The 19,809-nt window shown below is 35.9% G+C and overlaps 1 pseudogene; it reads left to right on the forward strand.

Annotated features, from left to right (window-relative positions):
* The window catches only part of LOC149153035 (protein trichome birefringence-like 11), a 37,384-nt pseudogene that overhangs the window by 16,947 nt on the left and 628 nt on the right, over positions 1-19,809 (forward strand).

Consider the following 19,809-nt stretch of genomic DNA (forward strand, 5'->3'; position numbering starts at 1 on the left):
GCCCATTTCTTGGAATTAATCCAGTTGGATGAAACCCGTCGTGACGCCGCTCTGGCTAACGAAGCCCATAAGAAACGAGTCAAGGCGCAGTTTGACAAGAATGTCAAACCTCGTGTCTTCTCTGAAGGTGACTTGGTCTTGCTTTACGACCAAGAATCCGACAAATTGGGAGCAGGAAAATTCAATTCTTTATGGATGGGTCCCTACATTGTTAAACGAGTGTTAGCAAAAGGAGCCTGCGAGTTAATGGATTATGACGGAATACCACTGGCGCAACCCCACAACGGGTTGTACCTCAAGCGTTACTATGCCTAAGTAGTAACCTGAGTGCTTTTGTTGTATTTTGTTTTCACTGAAATGTTTGTTTCGGTTGAGTAATCCGCCTTTTTCATTTTTTGCAGATGTCGAACTTTTCTGAGACATATGTGGGATATGCCGACGGAGCGAGTCGTAGTTCGCGGAATTTATCCTCCGCAGCCTGGGCCATTTTTTATCCAAGCGGCGAGTTAGTGAGTTTCAGAGGTGTGTGTATTGGGCAATCAATGAATAACATCACTGAATATAGCGCGTTGATAGAACTCCTCTCTGATACCATCGCCCATGGTATACGCCGACTAATTGTCAGGCTAGACTCACAACTTGTGATACTACAACTCAATGGTATATATTCAGTCCGCAATCCAGCTATTTATCGAATGTTTCTAAGAGTTAAGATTTTGGAAAGACAGTTTGATTCAATTCAATACCAGCATATTTCCAGGAACTTAAACACATTAACCGATTCATTAGCAAACTATGTGTTAGATAGACATTTACGACATTTATAAAAAGAAATGCATCAGTGCTATGCAAGTGGATCACATGAATCAACCAGAATAAACCTCGAAAATCAAAATATATAAAGCTGTTTATAGTTTGTACATAATGTTCTGTAACCAAGACAAAAATTGGTCATATGACCCAAAAAACTCAAAAGTGCTAGGGGGCACCCTAGCCTAATGGTGCTCATGATAGCACGTCACGGCCTGTGCAATCATGCGCAAGAGACGAGTCCATCGTCTAGGTACGCCAGTAGTATGCCGCTGCAACTGTAAAGGTAACTCATCGATCCGTACATCCGGAATACCGAGAGTAAGGCTCTCCACCTGCTCCTGCACAGCTGTAAGGGTCTCAGTGTCGTCAAGATCGCGAAGAATAACTCTCCTAGCAGGCTCCGCTGCCGGGGCAGCAATGGGCGATCGTGGACGAACTGCTGGACGAACAGGACCAACATCTGCATGCACCCAAGAGTGATTAAAAGTCTTGATAGAATAAAGCACAGCAACATTATGAATAAAAATAGTAAACAGTGATATGGTCAGAGATTTTACCAATAGCGCCCCACTGCTCGCCATCCGGTAACACCAAATCCGGATCACCTCGGAAATCCATACCCACATATGGATACTCGAAAAAGACCATCTCCTGGCGCTCGAACCACCTAAAGAAGGCATCAGTAAAAGTAATCTGAGGTTGACTTGCATGCCTAGACATGTTATCGACCCACCTCTGCATGCGTGGCTCGGTCGGAGAAGGCAAGTCGAGTATGATATACTGAGGCTGCATCAGTGGGATTTTCTCCAAGGCGAAGGCAGTCAGAATAGAACCAAATCCAAAGTTCTTCAGCTTCCCGTCCTTCACCTTGGTCAACTGACTTTTCATCTGAACAAGTACTGCATCGCACCAGTTGAATACTTTCGGTTGGAGACACTCCAAGGCGTGCTGCACATAAGACCTGTTGGCAACATGTAGAGATGCGCTACCGGCCATCCTACCAATGGTATACAGAATGGACCTGAGAGACCTATCAGTAATCTCACGGATAACAACCTTGCCGTCTCTGCTCGGCTGGGAACCTTCCCTACAGTACTGGCGAACATAGTCTCTCACGGAGTCATTCCCCCGGGCCGAACCTGACAAAGAAATGGGGGCACCCCGCCTTGACAACCCAGTTAAGAAGTAAATGTCTACTATGGTCAAGGGGATGGTTTTTCCCCTAATCTGGAACACTTGGTTAATAGGATCCCAAGCATCAAGCATATACTGCAGCAAAGTGATCTATGCTCTCATACTAGAGATACGGAAAAACTTCAGCAGGCCACAGTTCCGCAGAGCGTTCACCATGACTGGGTCATGGAGAGCAATCATGTCTTCTTCTTCATGTTCTCGTTCTCGCCATGTAAGGGACATTTTCTCAAAGGTTCCTGAAAAACAACCAAGAGAATGAGTAAGATCCTGAATTTGATGAGAAACTGGCGAAAATTCATCAAAAAATGTGCCAAGAACCCAGGTTTTTGAGATCAACGCAGGCAGACAGTGTCCTACCTGCGTTGAAGGTCAGGCTGCCTTAAGGCAGCTTGACATTCAACGCAGGTTTCGAATGAGGAACCTGCGCTGAAGCTAGGGCGCCCTGGCAAAACCCCTGAGGCTCAGAAGAATGGGAAAACAGGCACAAAAAAGGAAAAGGAAACCATGAAAAGAAAGAGCTAGTGTTTAGCTCCTACCTGGTCCAGATGGTGCCGAGAATCGTCCACAGAATCTCCCGAAATCAGCTAGTGAAAATCAAGGGGAAGAGGCACCTCGAGAGCTCCAACAAACAAAATGCAAATGAAATGGTAAAATGAGAGGCAAAAACTCTTTTTAATGACTTTTTACGTAGTTCAAAGCAAAATATTAGGGTTTTCATCTCACGTTTATATATTTCTAACTAAGTTTGATGCAGCAATTGAAAATGCAGTACTATCTTTGAGAAGAGAAAAGCTAGTAATGGTAAAAAATCAAAATTTGACCATATAATCGAGCAGTTTTAGCACATAGTTCATGCTCGTTAAAAAATAAACGCAAGATCCGAGCAGTTTTGGCACATAGTTCGTGCTCGTTAAAAAATAAACATAAGATTGTGAGTAGGCTTTCCCTCAGAGTTCAAGCTCATCCAGAAAAAATGAACCGGTAAATAACCATTGTGATCGTAAATTCATCAGCCATAAAAAGCCTTGGTTGTGTTTGCACCTGTCACCTCCACCGTCATTTGGCCGATCGTTCACCTCCATATGATTGTTTACCCATTTTGAGGAACAGCTGCGAAGAGTGATTTCACCTAGCCATCCTCGTGACACTGCCGTGATTGGAAAATTCCAACCTGTACCTGGAATCAGTTGCTATCCCTGTTCATCACTCGTTCCTCAAAAGACGAGTCTTCTTTGAGCTCTTTTCATCTGACTCGTAAAATATGAAAAGTTCACCGAGTTTTGGCCTTCCAGCTCTTTAAACGACTGGAAGAGCTATCCCTCCTCTAGATTTTAATCTTTTTGGACCTGAGGGATTATTGCACAAAAAGATCGAGCGCTTGTTTTGTTCGGCTCGTTAAAAGTACCGAAAACTCATCCCTTCTGAATTGTTTTATACTTTTTCAGACTTAAGGGATTAGATGACGAAAAAGGAATTTTGGAGTTAACTTTTTGTACCTTTTCAGACTCTCTAAAAATGAAAAGGACAGAGTTTTCCTTGTCGTTAGACTCGTTAAAATGATTAAATAGCGACAAACTTGTCTTTAGACGAGAACGAGTTTCCCTATCGCTAGGCTCGTTAAAACATAGCGATGGGCTTGCCCGAAGGGCAGGTTATAGAACAAGCATATGTTATCCTCCTCAAGCTTGACAAAAATAAAGAGGTACTGGTCAGAAATGACTGGGGAAAAATTGGGAGAACCTCAAAGCTTTAATGGTAGCAAGTCGCTCTTGAACATGACACTTTTCCTCCGTACCACATCGGGTTGGGTTGTTTCATTCACCGGTCTCATCACCATGGTCTTCGCCAAACCATCCACATTTGGGGTAATGCTACCGATCCATCGAATCAGTGTCGTTATATGTTCAAGAGATGTCGTTCAGAAAGAGTCAACCGTGTCCCATCCACTACCATACATTATCCTTCATCCATTTCATGACCGCCACCCTGAATCATATGTCACAGATTGTTTTCACCTCCACTAAAATCATTAGCTCCGTTCCGTGTCACTGATGTGGGATTCATTAAGGCCCTCCTTTGACGGATCGCTTCTTGTCGACTTCAGCTCATTATCCAAGAAGTTGATCTAGGAACAACCCCTTCAGTACTTTGAAGCTTGCATGCCTTAATGGCAAGTCTCTCACTTCCGGCGACAGGTATACATCAATGACCTTCGACCAGAAGATTTTGCGTGGTGTTCGACGCCAAGTCCTTTATTCACATCACGTGAATTGTACTGCAGTACCTTGAGGGTCATTATCATTATCGGTGATTCCTCTCGCGCTTGTTAACGGTTTACATCATTGGCCGGTAATCAAGCGATGTCTTTCCATGTTCGACTTCAGCGCAGTTCTCACATGGATCGACTTGTACTTAGAGTGAAGATCGAACGAGTTTGAAGACCCCGGATCTAGTTTCATCCATCCGGGCTGCAATATATATTCAGGAGATATAAAGACATTTGTCGTGTACATCATTGCAGCAGATGATCATCCTACTCAAAGGATGATAATTTCAGCAGAGAATTATCAGTCTACCATCAGACGATCGTCTGTTCTATGTACCAAAATGAATTTATAAAGCTGAGCATGGGAATGCCCGCCTCAGCTAGATCATGAAAGCTGAATGAAAAATAATGTGTTGTATTGTATTTTATTACAGGTCACCTCTCAGCGATTGAATGAACTTCGGATCCTCCGGATAAAGCATTTCACCCGATAAACGACCTCATACTTTAGGGGGCAATTGTTATAGACATTTTTGTGCCTTACAGCATGAAGCATGAAATGTCCATAATCTAAGGGATCCAAAGTCCCTAAACATGTTGTTCCTACCCCTAGAGGAACAAGGTCAGCAAACCACAGCACTGAAAATCAGTTCTCCACCTGAAAACACTCAAAAACAAGCAAATTTTGGATCATGTCAACTGCTCCACTGAGCATCTGCGCTGAATGTCAACTGCTCCTCTCTGTACCTGCGCTGAGCGTACTTGGACAAGTGGCACAGTCATTCCTCAAGGTGTCAATGCCCAGGAAGCTTCCAAAATGACACTTGGATCAGGGAATTCGCCTAGTGATGAGTAAGAGGTTCTTAAACTCCAAGTGGAAGCAAGGATCTCCAAGTGGACTCAAGAACTGAAGAATAACTGAAGTGGGAGAGGACACTAGTCAGCTTCATGCCAGCCTCAAGCTGACTCATCCTTTCTCCAAAACTCCTATATATAGAGCTCTCTCATGAGGTCTAGGGAGGCTGGAATATTGTGAATGTAAGGAAGTGCTGTTGGTTTGAGTTTAGAGCTATTGGGTGATTGCTTTGAAGGAGGTGAAGAGGATATTTCTTTCTGCTGGGAGGTGTTGCTGGATTGGGCCTCTTATGGTTGTAACACTTCCTGAACTTTACTTCTTCCATTAATAAAGCATTTGAGGTTCTTCTATATGCATGTGTCTCAATGATGTATTGTCATACTTGTGTATTCGATTTATTCTAATCCTTGAATCAGTTATGAATGTATGCTTCTTGTAGTTTCCCTATCTTGCCATTTTGCAGGATCTTGGTGTAGTTGGGCCAGTGAAAGAGCAAGGAGCTGGGAGCAAGCAGCAAGGAGAGAAGAGTGGATCAAACATTAGCAAAAGATATCGGTTAGTGGATTCCTTTCTCCCCTATTTTACTTTCATAAAGAAGAAATCTTAGATAGCTTTGCTTCGATTGTTGCTGAGGTACTATCACCCTTAGAGTGGGATAGGGTCATTCCGTATTGGATACTTTTCCCAACAACACCTGGTTAACCAGGCACTCGATTAAGCTATGTGGCTTGATCGAGCTATGGAGCTCAATCGAGCCTTTGTAAAAAAGTTTCAAATCCTTATGTCAATCCCATAATCTCTTAATTTAGATTTCAAAATCAGTAAAGATCTAAAATTTAATCCATTAGGAATTTAGCCAACTTGATATGATATTATTTTACTAAAAACAAAAATTTAATTGGATCTAAGTTATGAGAAACATTAGAAAATTTTTATGTTATTGCGCCGAGAGGTGCATTATACAACCCAGTATGGGGGCAAGGTGTAAGTATGTTTTTATGTGCTCAAAATATACCTTATCACATACCTTGAATTTGAATAGATCATAAATTTACCTTCCACAAAAAAAATTTGCACATTAAAATTCCAAAATTTATTATAAGTTTTGTTATCATGTCATGTAGAAACCTTATTAAATATAATATTGATATCAAGAAATTATTATTGCTGTTAATATTAAATTATGAAAACTGATATTAATATTAATAATTTAGTGTTAATATATTTTAATATTAATGTTATTAATTTTTTATTGATGTAATCTAAACTTTAATATAATATAAAAGTTGTTATATTATAATATATATTAATATATTAGGATCTATACTAGCTCCAAATATATATGGGAAGGGAGAACAAAGACCTAGAGTGATAGAGGTGGAGATAGAGAGGGAGCAATAAGGGAGAGATGGACATAAAGTGATGGGGAGAGAAGAGGAGTGAAGAAATAGAGAAGGAGAGGAGAGGGAGAGAGAGAATAGGGTAAGAGAGAGAGGGGGACACAAAAATGGAGAGAGGGAAAGGAGGAGAGAGTGGAGGAGAAAGAGATGGGGAGGGAGGTGGAGTTGGAGAAAAAGATAGGGAGGGAAGAAGAAAGACATATAGAGAGAGAAAGGTGGAGAGAGAGAGGGGGGTGACAAGGGAGAGATGGAAAGAGAGTGTGTATGTTTGGGGTGAGAAAGAAAGATAAAGGAGAGATGAAGAGAAGGGCAAGAGAGAATGAGAGAGAGAGGGAGAGAGTAAAAGAGTTGGAGGATGGAGAGAGAGAGAAAAATGAGGTGGAGAGACATAGGGAGGTGGGAGAGAAATGGAAAGAGATGAAGGAAGAGAAAGAGAAAGAGGGAGGGATAGAGAGAGATGTATTTGGAGGGGGAGAGAGAGGGAGTTCATAGGAAATACATAGAGAGAGAAAGGTCGAGAGAGAGAGAGAGAGTGACAAGGAAGATGGAGAGAGAGGGAAAGAGGAGAGTAAAAGGGAAGAGATATAGAAGGGGAGATAGAGGGAGAGAAGGGGGACATAGAGAGAGGGAGAGGGAGAGGGAGGGAGATATTGATCATATGGAGAAACAATGTTGATATAGAGAGATGAAGAAGGAGAGACAAAGGGAGATAGAGATATAGATGGAAGGGGAAGAGAGGGAAGAAGAGTGGGATAGAGAGAGGGAGGCATGGAGGGATAGATAGATATGAAGAGAGAGATAATCTGTGTTTTTGGGGTTGAGATAAAGAGACAAATAAGGAGTGATGGAGGGATATATAAATATAAATACAGTGGTGAGATAAAGGAAAGAACATTTCTTACACTAGCAGCATTGATTTCAGTGCATGTTATGATTTTTAATCCTATTTGATTTCTTGCATTAGACACATTGATTTCTATGTAGATGTTAATTTCTCATTCTATTTGACTGCTTACATAGATGCATTGATTTCATTAACTTAAATGTTCAATATAATCTTGTTTGATTTCTTCCATAAGATGCATTGTAGATGTTGATTCCTAATCCTACTTCATTGCTAGCACTAGATGTATTGATTTCAATGTATATGTTGATTTCTAATCCTATTTGATTTTTTGCATTAGATACATTGATTTCAGTGTAGATGTTAATTTCTCATCCTATTTGATTGCTTGCATTTGATGCATTGGTTTCAGTGTAGGCATAAAAAAATATTGATGATGTGCATCGATTTCTATGAAATAGTAATTCAACCATATATAAAATACTTAAATTTTCATCTCAAATAAAATGTCCATTTAATTGAAATGTTTTCTTCTTGAAACAGTAAACTATTTGTAATTAACTAGATTCTTATTATTGTCATTTTCCATGCTTCTTATTGATTGAAATACTTGGATGGCTATGTAAATTTAGGAAAGTTGATAACATCATATAAAAGTATAGAAATGTTATCATATATTGTTTTTTGACCTATATTAAATTCCAATATGATTGATTTATATCATGTTATGACTGAGTTCTTGTAGAAAATCTTGAAATAAGTAATATTGAATAAAACTTATCTAGATCTGAACCAATGTCAGTAAAATTACCCCATATGATAGTTAAATATTAGGTAAATAACACATGTTGAAATCCTTTTAATTGTATGTGGATCTACATGTATTACAAAAATAATTTAATTTTTAGTAATTCATCTCTCCTTTGGTGAAATTAATTCTATTGGTACCTTGCATGACTAAAAGACACATGATCATGGCTAGTGCATTCATGAGATAACTATTCCAATATTGCACTCACACATTTAGGAAGCTTCATTAATGGACTAAAAGGGCCTTTCAAGGATGTAATAACAATATTTACTAACAATATGAAAGGTATTTCTTGATTTCTCTCAAATAAATTTGCAAATCAAACCAACTGAAGTTGTAGCCAATTGAGGGAAGAGAGCGGGAGAAATAAGTTTTTTCTTTTTTCCTCATTTTTGTTTGAGAAAGAAAAGAAGTTTTTATTTATTTTTATGCTATCATCTAGAGTTTCTATAGGAGTTGATAGTTGGATGATTTATATTTATAATCGAGAACTTTGTGTTGCATATTTTTCTCCAAATAAGTATTACGTTTTTTTTAATCACTTTATTTGTGTAGGTTTACTTGAAATGTGGAAAGAGGGCATTGATAACCATTATGGTGGGAGATGAATCGACATTCATAGACTGTGATGGCAAATGTAGTGACAAATGAAGAAAGAGAGAGAGAAAAGAACTGGTCTAGTGATACCATTAAAGCCAATATCCCATATGAGTCACACACACAGAGACCGATAGTCAAGTCCTTAGATTTTGTGAATTCACCTGTAATGCTTTGGTAACACAATCATAATGTTTTGAAGTGATGAAACAATATTTCATGTGTAAATTATAGTCCAACCAATATTAATTTGGCAAATCATATTGTAATACTTGAAATTTCATATAATATAATTGACGTGCTTGAAATTATTTATATTGGTACTTGATATTATTTACTATTGTAATTAATATATGTAATTTTTTGTTTTCATATTAGATGAACATGCACATTGTATGCCATTTTTTTAATTTATTCACAAAATCATACTAATTAAACTTATGTTGACTAATAATGAACACACAAAATCAACTTAAAACTACTAAATTAGTAGTTTATATTGATTAATGATGAGCAGACATTAAATGAACGTACAATGGCTAAATTAGTCATTTATAATGATTATTAATAAAAGTAAATAAAATGAATATAAAATACTAAATCAATCAGTTATATAATCAATATGAAACTACCAAAAAAAGATAAATGATTATTGTAATTGATAAATTTGTGATTAAAAATGATGGCTAAATTTTTCATATATGTGACTATTAGTAGCTAATTTACAATATATTATAACATGATTGAAATTTAGTCATACTTATTTAATCATTAATTAGTTTCAAACGATGACTAAAATTTGCATATATATGACTATTAATACCCAATTTATAGTATCTTATAATGCGACCAACATTTTGGTCATTAATCAGTTTTCTTGGATGATCACGCAGTAGAATATTTTGTTGTGTATTTGGTCATCAATTGTGGAAATTAATGACCATATCAATGACTAAATTAATGACCAAATTTATGGCTAAATATGCTACTAGATGATAAATTGAGACAACCAATTAAAGACTAACCTAAATGCAACTAAACATTGGTTTTGTTATAAGATACTGTAAATTAGCCACTATTGGTTACCGACTAAAAAATGGTATGTATGAAAATTTTAGTCATTTTTTGAGTAAATAATTAGCCATTTTGTACTATTTTTTATTGTTTACATGACATATTTTAAAATTTAATAAAACTTATTTCAATCGTATTTCTGTTCTTTAATTGAACCTTGAGATTTAAAAAAATGATTGAAGTACTTAAAAATTCGCCCATGTAATGGTATATAGGTGGGTCACAAACATTTTTATATATAGAGATTTTATTATGATATGGATGAATTTAGAATTCAAATAGTTTATTTTTAAATTCTACTTAGAATAACAAACATGTTGATTGCACTAAAAGACACTTTCTAGAAGCCAATATGAAGCATGATTGTAGTTATTTCCATGCTCAATATTAGATTGATACATGATATATTTTGGTTCATTTTAAGTATCAAAATGACTTTCATCATTGTAATATTGTACTTATATCATATTATGATGAAGCCCTTGTAGATGACCTCAAAAGAAATGAAATTGAATAAAAATTCTTTCAGTTTCATTTGTTTTTCTTAGTTGAACGTTGAGATAGCAAAGTAAATTTAGGAAAGTTCATATTTAATTATATATAAAATTATAGAAACATATATCATTAATTCTTTTCTGGCATATTAAATTCCAATTCATGTTACCTAAATATCACGCTACTACTAAGCCCTTGTATATGACCTCAAAATAGATAAAATTGAATAAACTTATTTGTTGTTTAGTAGTCATCTTTTAAAATTGAATTTAAAACTAATTTCAATCCTATTTGGGTTTTTTAATTCAACCATCATATATTTTAGTTAATTTCAAGTATCATAAGTGACATGCATCATAACTTAAGATTGCACTTATTTTCTTAGTCTATGAAACTGAGAATCAAAATTGTTATATTTTTAAATAAAAGTTATAGTATATAGAAAAAATTTTAAACTAACAAAATAATTTTAATAGATCCATAAAATTAAAAAATTAATCAACATCCATAAAAAAGATTAATACACATCCATAAACTGAAATAATGAATGTATCAATAAACTATCCATATGAAAACATATACAAATTAAAAATCACATGAACATCCATAAACTGAAATAATAAACACCCATAAATTGAAATAATGTTCGTGTACATTAATAAACTATGCATGAATGAAATTATACAAAGTCATTATCACATGTGAATATGCCCTATGAAATTGGCCTTAATGTATACAAGTTGTTCACTCTAGGTACCACCATAACTCCTATGTGAGTTATGTTGCATAAAGTAACTGTCCATAATTTGGTACTGTAATATAACATATTCAAATTCAAACTAATTAGATCATTATTTGTACAAAATTAGCAATATGGAAATAATTGATTTTGAATCACATTTAAATTACATATATGAATCTACTAACCTCACTCGAGTCCAAATGCAAGTCATATAGGATTGGGGTATGATGAATCTTGGTTTGGTTCTCCCCTAGCTGTGGCTCAAAAATTGGGGCCTACATCGATGGACGTGCATCATCAATGCCTTTGTATGAAACATCCCACTCATGTATCCATATAACTATAATGTTGTCAGTGCTTTGCGTATGGGCCTGTGTACATACTGTCAAGGACAAATTATAATTAGTCACCGAAATTAATTATCATGCATGTAACTTAAAAAAAGAAAATGTTGAAATCTTCGAAATAAAAAAGTTTACCTCAACTGTTGGTCTATACGATTGTACATAGTGGCTCTCCTCCACATGGGTGTTATGAGGTGGAGGAGAATCCATGGAAGGATGTGCTCATGGAGGATGTCATGGTTGATCAACTGCCCCCTTGGAAGACCTCATAAGCTCATCCATGTAGTTGGGTTGTGTCTATATGTTATCATAAACTTATTAATATCAATTCAATATCATATGAACTAAATTAACATAAATAAGTATTCAAAATTTGACGTTAATAATGAAAAGTTTCATATATACATATGTGTTTGTGTGTGTGTGTAGCTAGTTTGTGTTACATGGGTTGTGAACCCTCAAAGTGTCACAAATGGCATCGCGAAACATAAATGCATATGAAAAAAGTTGGTGAATGGGTAAACTTGCAAGAAATAAATCATCATATAAAGGAATTAGTGGCTTACGAGGCAATGGTGGTAGTCTACTAATCAATCTATGCAATGAAACATGTGCATTGACCAATGACATCCGCATGCTATCTGCAATGGTATCCATGTTCTCAACACCAAGCTGTGATGACTCCTCTAACTTTGTCAGCAATACCATGGTCTAAGATGGCAGTGGCAATAATCGTAGAGGTGGTGGTATAGGTTCAAGGTCCCTACGAGCCCCCTCACAATCATATATACATCCCAAGACAGTTCCATAATAATGAGATCTGGTATTAGTGTAATCCTACCTCATATGTAACACAAACTCTGCATATATATACTTGGAGAAATAAAGGGTGACCTAGTCATGGTGGGGGAATTGGCCCCAAGCTCCAATGATCAATCATACACAAAAGGGGTTGCATCAACATTCTTAATATATTTGAGTGGAATCAGACCTTTATGTCTAGCAGGGTGATCCAAAGGGATGTTAAACAACTCTTCAGGGACATTAATATTTTTTGTGGCCTCTTTCAACATCTCCCAAGTATGTGGGCCTCTCACATCATGCCTCTTGATCCTCTATATGGAATGTAGGAGGCTACTATCTAGGCCGGACCTCCAGTATGTCTCGATCAACCTATTGATGCTTTCTAACATCAAAGACAAACTACACCTAATAGGTGAACTGGTAGGTATGTTATACAACTCTATTGTTATCCACTTATGCTTGGTTGTAATATCCTCCAATGTGATATTAGTGTAGCATCGTCCCACAGAGGGATCAATGCTACACTGTGATCCTCATCTTCACCCTACTAAGGGTCTACAAATGATAAACATAATTTAAAATATATATTAAACAAACTAGAAGCATAATAACATACACATTAAATTTAAACACATTAGCTGAAGAGGATTTCAAAATTAAAGACAATTTGAAGACATAAACACATAAATTTTAAAGAGGATTTAAAATGCAGGAGGTGTACCTGAAACAGGTGAAGAAGGTCCAATATTGGTAGCATGACCATTAACAAATGCATAAACACTTCCTTTGACACTTTGATTCGATTGAAAGAGAAGATTCTATGAGAGAACATGCACTTTGGGTGGCCTACGTGATCTATCATGAACCCAACCATGTAGAGTAGATCCCCCACACTCTAATGAACCACGATTGGGGGTTGTTTAGGAGACGCCTCTACATATTACATATAATACATATAAACTACCCCAAGAAAAAGATGTTGACTAAACTATTCGATATAATATAAAACTATCACATAGAATACATATAAACTAATCCAAGAAAAAAATCTTGAATTAGAAATAACGTTGACAAAAAACCATTTCTAAAGTCAAGTAGAATAATCTAGCCTGAAGTCATAAACTTTAGAGTCTATCTTTTGATAATTTATCAACCAAAGTATTGATTTCCTTGTGAACATAATTGAAAGAAGTGGATAAATATATGTTCACAATTTTTCCCATTTCTAAATAATGCATTTTATTCATAGGGCACACATATGTAAATATATATGTAAAACAAAGAAATAAACCTATTTTCAAAACTAATAAAATTTCATGGCAACCAAATACTCTAATAGACTTTAAGTTCTTATAATGTTTGACTTTCACACTTGACATGTAGTAGGTGCAAGAACATGAAGACAATGTTTCTTATACAACACACTACATAATATAACAATATGGTACAAATTAGAAAGAAAAAAACACGCTTTTATTCACATTAAATGCACTTTTCATGATGGATTTAATGTATCTATCAATGATGCATTGTTGAAACTTGAACTTATATGTATAGTTATATAATTATATTATGTTATCTATATAAAACAATAATATATAGCTATGTGATGTTATAGTTATAATAGTTTTATATATGCAGTTATGTTATGAACTATAATTATAGTTATGTTATATATATGTGTGTGTGTGTGTGTTATAAATAATTTTGTGTTGTATTAAATAGTTATAGAACTATGTAGATGGGATAATATCTGTGGCTGGGATGTAGGAATATGCACCATTTTCCTATGGATCTCATACAATATCTCCAGCTACATAACATTTCTTATATTGCACAAATTGCAGACATAGAGAACACCTCTTTCCTCCAACAGGCATGGAAACATGCTCATCATCTAAACATTCCACCTGATTGGACATAGCTATGGGAGGACTACACTCAGGCTCTCACAAATGCCCACATTTGTATCCTTGATGGTGATGATGAGATTATTTGGGCTCTATCAAAAAATTGATGGTACTTGCTAAAAGAAGGATATCTAATACTATCAGCTCCTAGGAAGCCTCCGATGCTTGTTGACTGGTGGACACATCTTTGGAAGCTTAAAGCTCCTCCCAAAACAAGGATTTTAATGTGGACTATCCTTCAGAACAAAATCCCAACTGGTGATAACCTCCTCAAACAAGCACAATATGGTCCCCATTGGTGCAGCATATGCAAGCACGAGAATGAATCTTCTTCCCACCTGTTTATGGAATGTACGACTCTTAGAAATATGTGGAATCTTATCCTTCCCCCCATTGCCCCCTTTGCTATTTGGGCCAGCAATACTATTCTTGAGGCTTGGCAATCCTGGTTCAACACTTCAGCATCGCCTAAGCTCAGAAACCTCCCCCTTCTGATTTGCTAGACTATCTAGATTGCCAGAAACCGTTTAATCTTTCAGGACACAATGCCGAATTGGGCTATTTTGGTGGCCAAAGTCATGGCTGATTATTCTCTTATTATGTACGATCCTCCCCCACGCATCTCCCGTATTCCCACCCCTATTCAAATCGATCACAACAAACCTTGGGCTTACTTTGACGGTGTTGCACAAGAACAAGGCTGTGGCAGGGGAACCATTCTCCATTTAAACCATCAACATTCCTTTAGTATGCTCATAGGCTTCTGAAGAGGTTCAAACAACTCTACTGAGCTCCTTGCCGCTAAACATATCATTCGGTTCGCCTTGGAAAAAAACTGCAGAGATCTACAATTATTTGGGGACTCAAAAATTATTTGTGACTGGCTGAACAGGAAAGCCAGATGCTCTACTTTTGTGTTGATTCATTTCTTGGATGAAACTTTGAGAATGATTACATCTTTTGATTCTTTAACATTCTCACATATTTACAAGGAGTAGAACGGGGTTGCTGACAGTTTATCCAAAGAGGCTGTGATCGGGGAACAAGGCATCTGGTTGATTAGAGAGCACCATGGGGATGCTTTCTACCAATATTTCCATCGGCCATTCATGGACTTAAATGTTTAATCTAAGTTATTATTTTTGGACTTGCATAGATCAGACACATATCATTTTTGTATGTATATATTGACACTGAACAACATAGATATCAGCATGATATTTGTTTTGGTTACTGTTATTTTATTGCTACCCCCTGCGTGGATCATTGGCAACAATTTTGTTTTAACAAGACATGTTTATGAACTGCATACGCACCAACATCTATAGAATGTAATTTCCTTCTTAATGAAATTACTATTTTTCCTTATGGGAAAAAAAGAACTATGTTATGTTAGGTTAAATAACTTTAATTTATGTTAAATAGTTATAGAACCATCCTATGTTATAAAAAATGTATATAGAACTATAATATATAGCTTGAATGTTAATAGTTACATGATGTTACAAAGTTTATATCTATATCTATATATATATATATATAGATATATATATATATAACTTTTGTTTTAACTTTAAATATTAATATTTTATTTAAGTAACTATTTTTTTAAAACTAATCGCACTATATATATTATTAAAAAGATATGTAAAATATAAATTAATTTAAATTTAGAATAATAAAAGAAAATTAAAATTCTTTTTTGATAAATAGGGGTTCACCATGAACAACCATATTCATCATGTCAATCTCAAGCTCCTAATTATGCCGATAGGCGTCCTTCATTGTGGGCTTGGGGTGGGAAAACCCTATTCACCCCAACCAATCACAGGTGTTCATTTTCATCGTCCTACTTCCAATTAGAAAATTCCACAAGGTTTCCTATCATTTCTTGATTCAATCCCTAATATTGTTTGTCTTCATCTATCGCTAAAATGAAAACTTCTCTTGCCAGAAGGAAGAATTGCATCGATTTGAGGTTTGAAATCTCGCTTTTCTCCAAAATAATATGATCCTGTAGAGGTAGAATAATTCATTTAAGAGCCAGAAGCATATGTAGATGGACCAATTTCAAAGCTCGGGCCTTCCTTTGTTCGACACACAAGCCTGGACCCTTTGTTCGATGAATGAGAAGTAAGAAACCGTTACTTTACATAATCCATTCTCCGATGGGGCACCTTAACTAGTTTTTAGTTGCTTTCCCACATGAATTTGGTTTGAACTGATAGATAGAGGTGGACTAGTTTAAAAGATCAAACCTTGCTTTGTTCTACACACAATCTTGGACCCTTTTTCAATGAACGAGAAGCAAGCAACTGTTACTTTGGGTACTCCATTCTCCCATGGGGAACCTTAACTAGCTTTTAGTTTTTTTCTCACTTGAATTTGGTTTGAACATATAGAGAGAGGTTGACCCATTTCAAAGCTCAAACCTTCCTCTGTTCGACACATAAGCTTGGACCCTATGTTCGATGAACGAGAAGAAAGAAATTGTTAATTTGAGTACTTCATTCTCCCATGGGGCACCTTAACTAGATTTTAGTTGTTCGCCCCCTTGAATTTGGTTTGAACAGATAGACAGAAGTAACGCAAAGATTAAGGATGAAAATAAAGTCCTAGCACTCCTAGTTGTGAGAAGTATAATTGGCTCTCTACAGTAAGGAAAGAGGTTCATAAACTGGATTGGTGGTGTACTTTTGGTTCAGATTTTGGATTCTATAGTGTATTTTGGTTTTCTCTTCTTTATAATATATATCAACCCCTTTCGTTTTCTTTCCAAGTTATTTTTCATTTTATTCCATTTCACCTTTATCTTTAAGATGGATATTTATCTTAGATGGATACTTATATTTTTGTTAACCATGTTATCCTTTGTTCGTTTAAACTAGATATTTGTCATTTTTTAACTAGGTTTTCAGTATTTTGTTATAACTTTCTAATTGATATTTTTTCCCATTGAGTTCCCTGAGGTTAAGTATAATTATTTCCTTTCTTATCAAAGGGTATTGATTCCTTTTTAATTTCAATAAACTAGATAACCAAATCCAATTCTTTGTATCATTTTGGTGGTGTAGAATGTTTTTAGGTATTCCAGATGAATATAACTAAGAAGTTCTTGAATATTAGAGGGCTCTCCCCAGGTTGAGGTATGCCTACTATAATGTTTCAAAGGGCCCTACCTGCTCTAATGTTTCAAAGGGAAGCATTGTAAAATGGTCATGAGCTTGCCACAACACCCTAGCTCCTTTCTTGCTTGAATGTTTCAAAGGCAAGCATTGTAAAATGGTCATGAGATTGCCACAACACCCTAACTAACCAAATATAGGTTTGTGGAGCCGCAACTTACCATATCTATGCTTCCTAGGGCTAAATAGTTGCGAGTCTGGTAGATAGTGCAAAGCAAGCGATAGTGGGTCATTGCTAGAGAATTTTAAATGTTTGCAAAGCATTTTGGACAATCCCAAGTGGAAAATTTTGACACACACATGCTATGCATGGAAAGACATCCTTGTAGGCATACCTAGTTCTTTTATGTTGGGAAACCCAAATACATTTTAGCATGTCTTGGAATTGAATTGAGAAGAACACGACGTTATTTCTTTTTGTAGTGTTTGTTTTTGGACCATGTCTTAGGAAACAATCAAGCATTTATCCTTACATAATGAATTCCTTCCTAATGCAATTTTTGTAGAAATATAATGCGGAGGGAACCCTGTAACGAATTACATTGTTGATCCATGGAACCATATTTTAGCTCTCCCTAGAGATTCAAATGGTTATATTACAACTCTAAATATGCCCACATGTTTGAAATGTGAGTATATTTGGATTGTCTTCCCCCATTGTATTTTTCTTCTACTTCATGTACATCAACATCAAGGAAATACTTGGAGGGTTTAGGATTCACAAAAGGGAATGGAAACACAATATTTTTGCAGAAAATGCTTCTACTGTGGAAGAGAACTTTGGTATTACGAATGCCTTGGATCTTCTGATGCTTGAGTATTTACAAATTTTTAATCAATGTTACTTTCATTTTGGATCATGAGTTTGGGATGAATCATATCCCCTTTTCCAGGCCCCTTATTTCCCTTTTATTGATCCCAGGTTTAGATGCTAAGAGAAAGAGAGGCTAGATAAATTTTACATGAAATGGCGGTGGCAACCTTTGGGCTGCAATATTCCGAGGTCAATAGATCTATGCCCTAATATTAATATTAGTTTGGAGAAATAGATGACCTAAATTTGATCTATAATTTCAATTATTTTGGAGCAACATTTCAAGATATAGTAAGAACATGGTTGCCTAATAATAATGTAGTTGCATTTGAGCCCTGAGTTTTTCCAATTAAAATCAAAATTAATATTCATACCAAGAATAATCCAAAAGAGTTGCATGACAATATTATATCCCCTATGTTGTTATATTCAAGAAGGATAAAAAAGAGACCAATGGTAGTCTTATCTTATGTTGATGTTATGTGATTCAAGAAAGTTCATACTGCGACCAATGGAATTCTTATACTGACATTGTTTGTTTAATTTGATTGGTAGTCTTCCACCAATATTTTTCTCTTTGATTGAATTTTAACAAAGTTTTATATTGAACACCATTAGAATTTTAAAGAGAATTGAGCATAGTCTGGTAACCTTTGTGGGAAAATATATATTTTGTGTCTGAACTAATTTCCTTTTATGTGATATCAAATTCAATGCAAGAAACATGCTAAATAGGATACAAAACCATCGAGCAGTCTTTGTTGGTGATTCAATCGGAAGAAACAATGGGAATCACTCATTTGCATGCTAGCAGAGGCAGTTCCAAATGAACTCCAAATATATGAGGTCAATGGAAGCCCCATTTCAAAGCAGAAGGGATTTTTTTCCTTCAAATTCGAGGAGTTCAATTGCACTATGGAATATTATAGGGCACCATTTTTGGTTTTGCAAGGATGTGCTCCTAAATCTCTCCCTCTAAAGTTATAATTACACTAAAATTTGATTTGGTTGACTAGACATCTTAGTAGTCAAACGATGCAGATATTATATTCTTCAACATCGAGCATTGGTGGAACTTTGAGAAGATCTTCAAAGGGTAAGATTTTATTTTGTAGTTTGACAACAATGCAACTATTGCATTTATATTCTGTGTTATACAGTTGAAGGTCTTAATCATGGAAGAATACAAAGTTTATGTTGGTTGTATGTTCAGAACCACAAATAATAATCCTTTAATGGTGATCCTTTATCTTCTTTTTTTTAAGTGTGGTTCACGGGCACCGGAGTGCCCGCTACGTCCACATAGAGAAGCGGGGCAGCTCCACCCGAAGGGAACTGTCGGTTGGCCATATCAGGCCTAACCCCGAGGGCGTCGAGGAGATTTGACCCCGTGACCTCCCAAACCAGGAGAGTACTAGCAACGGGAACTCGACCATTTGAGCTATCCCTCGGGGCATGGTGATCCTTTATCTAACACAAAGCACAATGAAAAAAATTGAGGCCACTTCTTGGTTTTTTTTTTCCAAAAAATTGGACTGGAAAATAAGAAAGCCTAATTTAAAATATCACAATTCTTTCCATGCATTCCATTTATTATTAAACTTGAAAAATTTCTTCCTTGTTATAATTTTCACCTTAGCTTTTCCATATGGATTGACAA

The sequence above is a fragment of the Pinus tabuliformis genome, chromosome 9 (assembly GCF_031772625.1).
Source record: "Pinus tabuliformis cultivar Carrire ecotype Pingquan chromosome 9, CPIR1, whole genome shotgun sequence".
Taxonomy (NCBI): Eukaryota; Viridiplantae; Streptophyta; class Pinopsida; order Pinales; family Pinaceae; genus Pinus; species Pinus tabuliformis.